We start from the raw sequence: 12,177 nt of genomic DNA, 5'->3' as shown, positions 1-12,177 counted from the left end.
GGGGGGTGGGGGTGGGGAGGGCTAGGTTCTAAACGGCCCTGTCATTGAACAGCTGTGTGATCTTGGGCACTTTAACTCATGAAAGGATATAACATGGAGTCAATATACCCAATGAGCAGCCATTTTAACTTTGCTTAGCTTTATCATGTTTTTCTAGAAGTTCACTTTAATTTACCCTATAATCACTGGCCAAGGACAGAACCTGTTTCTCAAAGGTAGCTATTGATAATTGTTTTACAAGTTCCCCCTCCCCACACCAGCTTGTTTTGTACTAATTAGCTTTTCCATTTTAAGTATTTGCCTCTATCCATAAGACCCAAGTTAGCCTAATCAACCCTTCATGACCTTCATGACACAGACTCTATCAACATGGCAGCAGTCATGTGACTGCTGTTCATCACCTGACATCGGAACCTGTGCTTGTCTGTCCTCTCCATGGTGACATGGAAACGACTTGCCCCCACCAAAAGGAAAGTTTAAAAGGATTCAACTTCAAGCAGCCATTGCCATTGCCTTGCTAAGCTATGTTCTGGCCATGTGTTCTTTGAGCGATGGCCGGGCAATGCTTTCCTAAGCTTTGGTCCCCTCCCCTACCTTGAGGAGGTAAATAAACTATATTTTTCAATCTAGCTTCTGTGCAATTCTTTGCATCTTTCATGCGGCGCCGGATGGCTCACACTTCCTGTCATACCTAACCTAACATTTTAGAGGCCTTACTGGGACCTCATCTATACAATAAATTAAAAATCAGCAGGGTGTGGTAGCATGTGCCTGTAGTTCCTAACAACTTACCTCTCTGAGTCCCAGTTTCCTTATTGTACAAGAGGAAAGCAATATATCCATAAGGTCATGGTACTGATAGATGCAATGATCGTTGCAAACTGCAGAGCCCAGTGACCTGTGCATAGCAATATGCTCTGAACAGAAATTGTTTCTGAAGTGGTTTTGAGCCCTTACCTTCCCCTACTATAAACTTTTGATTTGGAAGACCTCACCCCATATTCAGACACAGATCTCCAGGCCTTCCCTTTTTCCCCAGGGTCATCTCAGCAATAACCCAGGAGCTACCTAGTCTCTGGTTTTCTTCTCAGGAGGCATCTGAACTTTAAATCTGACTTCTTAATTTTGTGAAAGGAGGTACTCTATTCTCCCAGGATAAATGAATTTTTAGACTTCAAGTGACTTTTGGGGAAGGGTTAATCCCTACAGTTTTTGCAATTCAAATTGTGCTTCACAGACCAGCAGCTGCACTATCTCCTGGGAGCTAGTTAGAAATGCAGAATCTTAGCCCCACCCCAGACCTACTGAATCAGAACCTGTATTTTTAACACCATCCACATTAAAGACTAAGAAGCGCTGTCTTACAGTGTAAGCCTACAGTACAACCTCTCCTCTCCTCAGTTGGAATTCTGGGAATTAACAGTAAACTCTGCACTTGAACTGTCCCCTCCCTGTCTGGGACCTCTGTAAAAAGAGCAAATGGTCAAGTGCAAATCCGCTGAGGTCCTGAGGTTGTTGCAGGGCAACAAAGGGAACATGGGCCTCTTCCACCACCCACCTGGTGCACACCAACACTGACTGATAGGAGCTTCTGGGTTGGCCTGAGCCCTACTCCTTAGGCTTAAGACCCTATGACCCTGTCCTTGAATTTGCATAATAAAATATAATTTTGGAGTTATAATTTGGGAGTCTTGTCCTAATGGTGCCTAGGAGCAGGAATTTGTCACCAGTTGAGGATACCTCCGCAGGTGGTCCCTGGCAAAGGGCAGAATGGAGATGGCCTGAGTTTGCAGCTAGCCACACTTGGGCAGAGCTTGCTACTGTTCAGATGTGACTCAGACAGCTCACCTCAACAGCTGGACAGGTCAGCAGAGCTCAAAAGGGCTGGGGGGGAAGGAGGTCAGCCACCAAGGAATCCAGTGAGGGGGTAAGTTCAGGCTTCAGAGGTGAGCTCTGAAGCACTCCAGGTTTCCACTGGAGGAGAAAATGGGGAACAGGAGAAAGCTAATAAGATGTCACACTGTAAGGTGGGTGAGTGAGGAAAAAGTACAGCCAGCTTTTCTTTCCCAAGCCAAGGAGTAGCTTGCTGGATAATTGCAGAAACAGATCAGCCCTGTTTTTTGGGTTTGTTTTTTTCCAACACCATGTCAAATTTATTATTCCAATGCCACTAGTACAATGGAGGTGCTCGTGGTGACCCAGCACAGGACTTACTTCTTGTCTTCTAGAAAGGTCTACCCACTCACTCCTTTCCCTTTTCTGGGGCAAAAGCCACCATGGGCCATGCACTCAAATAAACTTCTTAATGCATTTATTTTAATTTTTTGGACATCTGAGTTTCCTGCTGAAGAAATGGAAAAGAATTGAGTGTCCCACCTGCTTCCCCCTCCCCCTAGGCCCAACAAGTCCCTGCAGACAGGGCATTTCTGTGGCCTCTGGAATCTGGAAACAAATATTGAACAATGGCATCGAGCATCAGGCGGGTGCTGGCACACCGTGACCCAGGCACCCAGCAGGGGAGATGGTGGTATAGGGACAGCCTCACAGTGTCGTCTAAAAATGTCTGGTTTCTACATTAGAGAAATAGCAACGGAAAGTTTTGCCAGGGTAGTCCAAGGCATAATTGTGAGGCTGACTGACTAACATGGGTGAGAGTTTTAAGCCAAGGCATGGAGTGCTAATAAGGGAATATCAGGCAGCAGTTTGGTGATAATTTGGGAGTCCTGAGGTCTTTCAGGACACCTGGACCATAGGCAGCCACTTTTGAGCACAGAAGTCTTTACCAGTCACGATATAATATCCCTGGCAACTGCCACCTACAAGGGAGCAAGTTTCCATGTCAATTCAGGGTAAGATGCCACCAACAGGAGAGTGGTGCTGTTGCCAAGCTCTGTAGCTGGGAAGTCCCTCTTTGTCTTTACCCCATACCTTCCACAGTGCTACCTGCATCTACCTTTATGCCTGCTGGAGGAGGAAGGGCTGTAAGAGTCTCCATGTACTGGGGGAGGTAAGGTTCAGAATTCCAAACCAACTGAAGGACAAACTTGCTGTGCAAGAGGTTAAGAGGATAGACTCCAGAAAAGGCAGAATGGGTCAGAACGCAGCAGGTGCACCAGCTGGATGTGACCTCAGACAATGCACTCAACTTCTCAGAACCTCAGTTTCTTCAGCTGTAAAATGAGAATAATACTTGCTGTTGTAGAGCTTGAACAAGATAATGCACATATAGCACATAGCAAAATGCCTGCCCTTGCACAAGTTTTCTTATAAAAAGGTAGCTGGGATGGGATGGGAATAGGCAGATGACCCTGCCTTCAGGAGTTCAGGATGGAGTGAGCCACACAGATGCCCCTACAAGTAACTCTGGCAGGATGAGGGCAGTCCACAATAATGCTGGCAATTGTAGGGTTGCAAACGAGACTCCACAGAAGCACCAAGGAAACAGTGCCAAATGGAAGGAGCCCAGGCTGCAGACCTAGCAGACCAGGGTTTGAACCTTGATTCTTACCCTTGCCGGGTGATCGTGGGTGGATCACTCAGTTTCTCTAGGGCTCCCATGCTTTACCTGTAAGGAGGAGTCAATAACACCCCTCCTTTACAGGACTGTTGGGAAGGTCAGATGAGATATTACACCTTGGGTGATTAGCACAGAGCTGGCACAAGTTAGGCTCCTTTCCCCTCAGCATCCACAGGCCTCTGCTTTCTCACTCGCCAAGCACACGAGCCCTGCCCAAGTCCCAGGGGCAGGGAGGAACGCATGCTCAAAAGTGCTTTGAAAGCACAAAATGCTCCGCTGTTATTGCTATTCCTTGGCACATTCCTGTGTCCACCCTGGCCCCCAGCAAAGGGGAAGAAGTCTTCAGAGCCTGGGATCCTCCTGTAGGTCAGGAGTTCCCTCTGACTCATTTCCTCAGTTAAACCATCTCCTCCTTCCCCAGGATAGGATCTCAGCTGTCAATCTGCTTCTTACTAAACTCTGCACAGCTGGTTGTGTGTGTCTGCAGATCCTTAAAGGGTAGGGTAGGCAGGACCAGACCTAGACAGAGAATGGGGCTATGGCTGCTCATTGCCCACTAGGTAGGGTTGAGTTTGAAGGCTTTGCCACTTACCCTTTCCAAACCACGTCACAGGGGACATTGCCCTGGGATCTCAGGATTCAGAACAAGGGGAAGGAATTGGGGTGTTCTGACATTTGGAGACAGGAGGGGTAGCTGGGAGACTCTCACAAACGATGGATACCTGTGCATGCACACTCACTTCTCCAAGGGGCCCCTTTTGGGTTTGGAAATTCTGCCCCCAATCACAAAGATGTCCACCTCTGCCTTGGCCCAAAGTTCTCACCTCTATGAGGTTCTCCCATACCTGTGGTCTGAGACATAGGCTGGTGGGTTCAACTTTGAAATTAAACCCGTGTCACTTGGCAGACTTTTGTCTGTCTACTAGCCAGGAAGCCAGCAGGAAGCCTGCGGAATTCCTCTCCACCCCTGCCTTTGCCCACAGAGAGGGGTGGCCCATGCAGTTCACATCTAAATTTAGCCTGGCAAAGGGCCAGGGTCACAAAGCAGCAGAGGTTGAGGGAAGACGATGGCCTTTGGGTGGCCTAGGCAGAGGGCTACAGGTAGCTGGCCCAGGACCAGTAGTTTACTCAGACCCTTCCTCAGAGCCTGGGCAGAAGCCCAAGACCCTGGAGGAAATCCAGCGTGGCTCCCTTCCTTCACTGAGCTTCCTCACTCCTGAGTTCCCCAGAGGATGCAGGACTCTCCACCACAGCTTAATCCAACAAATACCACGAAGAGTTACCTAATAGTGGTAGCTTCCATTTCTTGAGCCCTCATTACGATGCACTGGGCACTGTACATACTGACCACTCTCACCTTCTAAGACACAGGTCCATCCCTGCTTCTTGGATGGGTTAACCAAGCCCAAGAGACTAAGTGATTTTCTAGCCACACGACTAGAAAAACCATAGCTGGCTGAGATTGAGCCAACTGCCTGCCTGCCTTTGCTTACAAAGCTCAAGTTTTTCCACTATGCTATATTTACAGAGCACCTACTGAGCTTGAGGAACATGCTAGATGCTCAGGGTCCACAACAATGAGTATGGCATGACCCTCTGCAGTAAGAACATTACAATCCATGTGGGAAGGCAGAAAGGGACATGAGTTATAGACTATAAAACTGTAAAGCAATGGGAGTGTTCTGTTAGTCGGGGCCTTTCCTTGTCTGGAGACCTTCCCTGGCCCCACTTGCTGGGGAGATGTCGGTGTGCAACTCCTCGGCTCTACATTCACCTCCTCCTCTCCTTGCAGAAAGAATTCGTACAACAAACCAGGAGCAGAGGAGCCTGTGTCAGCCCCACAATCTGTTCATCACAGCCCTTCTGTCTCACCTACCCCAACCCAGGATTGGCTGACTGTGGCCTCAGCAGCAGGGGTGCCCAGGACCCATTTCTCAGGGGCCTGGTATTCCCTCTGGGATAGTGGTTCTCAAAGTGCTTAGCAGTCAACAGCAACACCTGGGAACTTGTCAGAAATGCAAAATTTCAGGTGCAACCTAGACCTGCTCAGAAATTTCAGAGGTGAGGCCCAGTATCTGTGTCTTGACAAGCCCTCCAGCAGTTTCTAATGCCTGCTCTTGTCTGAGAACCACCCCTTCCCCACCCAGGCATCTTCTGGGTAGGAAGCGGGTGTGGCTCCTGCAGTGTCATAGCAGTCCACATCCGGGAACTCGCCAAGGGCTTACCCCATGCCTAGACTGTCAGATGCAATTAGCTCTGCTAACTACAACAACAAAAGCAGCCCTGGTCCTGGTGTCATCTTCAGAGCCAAAAGGAGCAGCTGAAAGGTTTCCTTTATAAAATGGAATAAAGGAGGTGGTGGATGGCAGAGAAGGGCATTTTAGCCCAGGCCCTGGGGATTACTTGGGTCCTTTTCACTATCTAGCTTCTGGCCCCTCCAAGAAAGAAGGAGCCAAGGGAGACTCGAGGTGTCATAAGTTTGGGCTGAACCCCCACTGTATTCTGGCCTTGTGCTGGAGTTTTTCAGTCCCAGTTAATGAGGTACACAGTTGTTAGGGGAAATAAAGTCACCATTTAATAAAGCCAGAATTTAGAGTTGTAGTAATCTAAGTTCCATTTTACAGATGAGGAACAGAGGCCTAAAGAGGACAAATGCTTGACTTGGGGAGAGGAGAAGAGGTAGATGAGACAGGGTGGACATCATCCTAATGGGACCTTCCTGAGAGCATCTGGCAGGGATTCCTGCACAGAACCAGAGAGAGGTAGCGAAAGCTGAGGATGATTTCATTATCAGTCAGATAGAAAGCAGTTATCCCATGCCAGGCAGGATGCTAATTACTTCACATGTGTTTTGTCATTTAATTTCCAGAACATCAATTAGGTAGTTGCATTATCCCTATCTATACAGATGGAGAGGATGATGGAGAGGATGATGATCTGGGATGTTCACTGGGTGGTCTCTAAGATTCCTGGTCTGCAGTGCATGACTGTATGTGAGCAGCACTTCTCCTTCCATCCCTGGGGGGTGGGGGTGGTCGTGATGGGAAACGAGTGAGCTCTGCTACCTCCCCCTATCTGGGCCACCTCCTTGGCACCATTATCAGTGATGACCACCAAAATCATTCAGGTTGGTTGTCCAGGCTTCCCAGACCTTGGAGAAACAGGACTTTGAGAAAAGACAGGTTGAATGCAGAGCATGAGTCTGACCCTGAGTCTTGGTTTGAAGTCTGGAACCCATGGGCAGCAGTCTGAGCCTTGATGAAATTCTCTTCCTGTGACCCAGTCTACCCATCTCATCCCTGATTCCGTGCTTCTCTCTAGCAGGGCACAGGCTCCATGCTGGAGTCAGACCAGCTTCTGCGCCAAGTCCAATGCCATCCATTATACAAGGTTGGCTCAGGGCCCTTCCACTGGGAGCCTGCCCCTGGGAGCAGGCCTACCTCATCTTTCTTGGAACTTCTGTAGGTCAGGCCACCTTCCTGCTCTTTACTGTGCACCCACCAGTCCCTGCCTTCCTACCTACAATTCCAGGATGGTCAGAAAGCTGGATTTCCTCCTGTAGCCCCCAGAGCACCAGGCAAGGGGTTGAGCACAATACAGGCTCCCAGCATGTCTGGTGAGGGTTAACTTATCTTGCACTGGGAGATGGCCAAGGGCAGATACAGCTGTGGTAGAGACATGTCTCCAACAACTCCTTCCTTTTTGCCTAACTTAGGACAGAGTTAGGACATAGCACAAATGATTCAGTAATAGCTGCTCTGAATGCATCACTGCTTAACCTGATTGGCCCCCACCCATGGGAGAGAAAAAGACCTTGGCCCGGCAAGAGCAAAGCTAACACCAGGGCATCTCTGACTTGAAGGGGGCGGGGGGCTCTTTTCACGGGCACACCAAATGGGTACAGGGAAGAGGATCTGTGAGGGGCTGAGCAGTGCTGGAGTTGGAGCTGGGCCCTGGTAGAAGAGGGAGGAACAGGCAAAGAAAGGAAGTGAGGAAAAAGGAAGAAAGAAAACTAACAAAAAATCATTGAGAAAGTAGGTAGAAAGTGTGTGGTCTGGACTCCCAGCACTTCCTCTTCTTCTCAGGGTCTTTGCAGCATCCCCTTCCTGCCCCATCATCTTCTTCCTCTCACTGGGCAGGGCCTTCTTTCTGGCATCAGCCAGGTCCAACTTTCTGGGAACTGCCTCCCTGCTGGCCACTGGGCTCCTTCCCTTCATCTCTTCTAGTCACACTTTTGGAAGTCAAGGGTTGTAAAACCAGGTCCCTGGGGAGCCAGCCTCCAGAGAAAATGAATGAGACTGGAGTGGAGAGCTGAGAGGTGGGAACTTTGATCAACTAGATGTCACATGCTTCCGTTGAATGGGAGAGCTACCATATCACATATCCTGTGCACCGAGATGACAAGATTTTTCTTTTTCCCCAAGAGAAACCAGTAATCTGGATTTTATAAAAATCCGTCAATTTTTAAATATTGACTATTTCAAAAATTCTTTAAAACCATGTGGGCGAAAAAAATGTTAGTGGGCCGCCCATAGCCTGTTGGCTGTGCTCTGCAGCCCCTCCCATGCTGCCTACTGCCTTCCCTCCCCTGTATGAAGCATTCCTCAAGGTCACCCTGGTCCCCGGACTCTCCTCACTCCGACCACCTCAGTAACTACTTGGCAAACCCACTATTTCCTTTGTGTCAAGGACTCCTGAAATACCCCTGGCACGACCTTTCTCCTTAGACCCAGTACTGACTCTATTCCAGTGCCTCCCAGCAGGCCACAAAAGCCATGCTCAGAATAATCATAACTAGCATTTATGAAGGTTTACTCCATGCCAGGCCTTGCTAGGAGTTTTATGTAAAAGCCAGAACAGGTTTTCTTTCTTCCCCACAACCTCTGCAAGGACTAAAAGAAAAGAGAGAAACTCCATTGGGGTTCGTATCCTGGTGACTTTTTTTGAAAACTCTCTTTCTTCTGAGGACATTTAATGTTTTGACCAGGCATGTCATGAATCCAGCCACTGTGTCCCCGGCCAGACAACAGAAGCAAAAAGGGCTGACGGTTATGCACTAAGGATCCAAAGAGTGCTTGGTATTATAGAGTAAAATCCACAGGATTTCCCTCCCCCCCCACCCCTTCCCCAACCCAGAAAAGAGCCCAGACTGACTGAGCAGAAAAATGGGTTCAGGAGGACCCAGGAGTCAAGCCTGGACTCTGGTGAGGGTGGGTGAACAGGAGAGGAGGAGAGAAGCAGAGAGGTAAGACCTCTGCCCCACATGCCTACTCAAGATGAACCAATTAGCCAGTGGGGGCTGGCACTTTTGTCAAAGTGAGCCTCTACTGTCTTTATGTGGACACACTGGCTGGATTCATGGGAGGTGCCCAATCACACTTGCCCAAAGCATTTAAGTTTCCTCAAGGACCACTCTCGGAAGAAGGTGGGGTTTTGAAAAAGTCACCAGAATGCCAACCCCATCCCCTGGACTGGGGTTATAAGGGCAGCCAGTCAGCCAGCTGAGGCACAGGAAGGACAACAGCTCAGAAGCAGCCGACTCTGGGTGGGCGAGCCACATCCTTCCTGTTCCCGGTCCTTTGTCAGCTAATGCATGTCCCTTGAGGAGCAGATGGAGAAGGCAGGGAAGCCATCAATCTCCCAGGAAGGACAACACGTCCCTCTGCCAGTCTCCCTGCCTGACTTCCCAATAGCAGAGGCCCTGACCCACAGAACAACACAGAAGTCACAGCGTCAGACAGACAGGTCCAGTGTTATAGCTGGGTTGTGGGATGGGGAGTGAGGAGAAGGAATGACAAGGAGTAAAACAGTCACAGAGACAAAGAGGGGACTCCCCTGCAGCCCCTGAGTCCTGGCCCATATCTCCTTATATCTCATCTATTCTCTCTAGGGTACCCAAATCCAACAGTCATTGTGTGACACCATTGAATGAAGACCCCCAAAAGGACTATCTTTATGCTAATGCCCAGTTCCCATGAATGTGACCTTATTTGGAAAAAGGGTCTTTGCAAATATGATTAATTTAAGGATCTTGAGATGAGATCATCCTGGATTACCTGGGTGGACCCTAAATCCAACAACAAGTGTCCTTAAGAAGAGACAGAGAGGGAGAAGATAGACAGAGGAGAGGTGATGAGAGCTGCAGGCAGGGATGGGAGTGATGCAGCTGCAGCCAAGGGTCATCTGAGCCAGCAGGGGCTAGAAAAAGCAACGGGAGATTATCCCCTAGAGCATTTGGAGGGAGTGTGACCCTGACCCTTGATCCTGGACTCCAGAGTTTGTGAGAGAATAAAAATCTCCTGTTTAATCCCCCTAGTTTGTGGCAATTTGTTACAGCAAGCCCAGGAGACTAATGCAGTCTCAAAGCACAACACATCCTCCTCTCTCCTCTCTCCCAGCCAGCTCCTCCCACTGACTTTCCCTTTTATTTGGGGTACCTCCAGTATCTCCAGCCATCTATGACTTGGCCTTTGTTTTGCATTATAGCCTGGTGATTCCATGTGAAACAGGGCTCTAACATCCTGGCCAGCATAGACCTCTAGGATCAGCTTGTCTGAGCTCCCCCAACACCCAGCACCCCCAGGTAGCCTCTGCAATCCTGGAGGTCTTACTTTCCCACTTCAATGGAGTTCTGTTTCCTTGCGACACAGGTCAGAGCTTTAAGAATGGTGAATGGGTACTGACCCCAACCAGCCTCGGGGGACGCCCCTGAATCCCTCTCTGCCTGACCCAACCACTTCAGATCATCTCCTATGCCCTGAATACCTCCTACACACGAACACCATTCCCTGCAGCAACCACAATTCACCTCTCTGCTGGCCAAAATCCCTACCCAACTGACCTCATAGTAAGCCCATCTCAAAATCACTCACTTCCAAGAAGCCCTCCTGGTTCCTGTTCTACCCTCAACATCCAAGACATTCCCCTTTCTTGAAAGGCATAGAAGAATAAGGGGAGGGAGAAGAACATATTTATTTGGCCCCTCTGAGTGCAGGTAGGCATCTTGTATAGGTGAGATGGCTCCACAGATGTGTAAAGCACATTGCGGGTCCCCAGCAAAGGTTTGCTGGGTGGGTGCCTCTATCCTTATTAAGGACACATAACCCATGCAGCAATGCTGGGAGAGGGTGCCATTAGTCCCATGTCCCATGCAGGAGCCCACAGTGCTGAGAGGTGAAGTAATCTGCCCAAGGTCACACAAAGGACCATGGCTCCAGACCTTGTGTGCCCATCTGCTTTCTCATCAGCTGTCATACTGTCTTGTCCTTTTGCTTTCCTCACAGTAAGATTCTCCAGGGCAAGGGTGGGTCTTGTTTGTCTTTACATTCCCCAAAGCACTTGGCGCAGACCTACTCATGGTGCCAAGGACACACACTATCCTGGGGGCCCACAGCTCATATCACACACTGGAGGCACCAGCTTTCAAAAGAAGGCCTCCTCAAATGCTCAGCACTCAGTAGGAAGGATGGGTTTCCCACAGTGTGCCTGCAAGGAAGGGCCTCCCTTAAGCACAGGGATTCCTGCCTCAGATTTTTATGCCTGAAATCACAAGGTGCTTGTTACTTACAGTCACAATGCCCTAACCCTTTTCCACTGTCCTGGATTGGCTTAAGCTAATATTCCTCAGAACTTCCCCTAGCCCTTGTGGGCCCCAGATCAACCACAAGCGTGCTGATACAGAGAGGATGTTAATACCTGCCAGGGCGCCAGCTTTCATCTCTTCTCTCTCTCCATCCTGTGTTCTGTGCACCCCCTGCCTCCAAACAGAGCCGCAAATGATCAGGCAAAACCACACTTTGTCCGTGGGGCAGGGAGGGGAGGCTGCACTGTTGGAAGCAGACTCCAAATAGCACAGACACACTGGCTTGATGGGGAGGGGAGGAGGCTGGGACAGAACCAGGGAGTAGACACAAAGGAAAACAATGTGGAAACAAAGTCCTCCCTTAGCCACACTCCTGGCCTCCTCCCAAGTTCCCCCTTTCACAGAAGAACTGGGATGAATGGAACTAAATAAACTGCAGGCACCCAGCAGCCACCTTCCTTTTGATCAGTGGTGGGGAACAAAGAGAGACCAGCTCAGCTCAGAAAGACACCAGGGTGTCTTTCAGGCATGTGCATGAGGGAAGATGAGCTCCCCCCCCCCCAGGACATTTCCATGGCCACAGAAAGGACAGTTATGCCACCTCAGCCACCTCACCTCAGCCACCTCACCGGTCTCTTACCCACATCCTGGCTTCCTGGGATTCTGGTCCCCACACAGCGAAATCCCAGACTGTTCCACCCCATCCCCTGGTAGTACCTGACACAATGCTTGGGCTCCAGCTGGGCTGTGGAAGGGGTGGGGAGAAGGGTGGCGCAAGGGAGAGGGATGGGGAGAAAGAGAAGCTCTTGGGGCCTCCTACACACACTCTCTCTCTCTCACTCTCTCTCTCTCTCTCTCTCTCTCTCTCTCTCTCTGTGCGAGTGTGTGTGAGAGAGAGTGTGTGTGTATGTGTGTGTGTGTGTGTGTCTGCAAAGATCTAAAAACCACTTTCATCTCAATAAAGGGGAACAAGAGACACAAAAGCAAAAGGGAGGCCAACCCAGTTGTAAAAAAATTAAGAGCTTGTGGTTGACTTCTTTGCTTGTGCTCTGCCGCAGGGACCTGGACTGAACAATAG

The 12,177-nt window shown here is 49.6% G+C and overlaps 1 protein-coding gene across 1 annotated transcript in view; it reads right to left on the bottom strand.

The window, feature by feature from the left end:
• Nucleotides 1-11,840, bottom strand: part of ITPRIP (inositol 1,4,5-trisphosphate receptor interacting protein) — a 14,627-nt gene extending 2,787 nt beyond the window's left edge. Inside the window, exon 1 of the mRNA XM_008061080.1 lies at nt 11,740-11,840. The gene's annotated coding sequence lies outside the window, so the exon portion shown is untranslated. The remainder of the gene's footprint in view (nt 1-11,739) is intronic.
• Nucleotides 11,841-12,177: the final 337 nt, after the last annotated feature.

Source organism: Carlito syrichta, unplaced genomic scaffold (genome assembly GCF_000164805.1).
Source record: "Carlito syrichta isolate Samal-C Ts95f unplaced genomic scaffold, Tarsius_syrichta-2.0.1 Scaffold305070, whole genome shotgun sequence".
Lineage (NCBI taxonomy): Eukaryota > Metazoa > Chordata > Mammalia > Primates > Tarsiidae > Carlito > Carlito syrichta.
The sequence above is the reverse complement of the archived record's forward strand: the minus strand, read 5'-3'. Positions and strand labels throughout refer to the sequence as shown.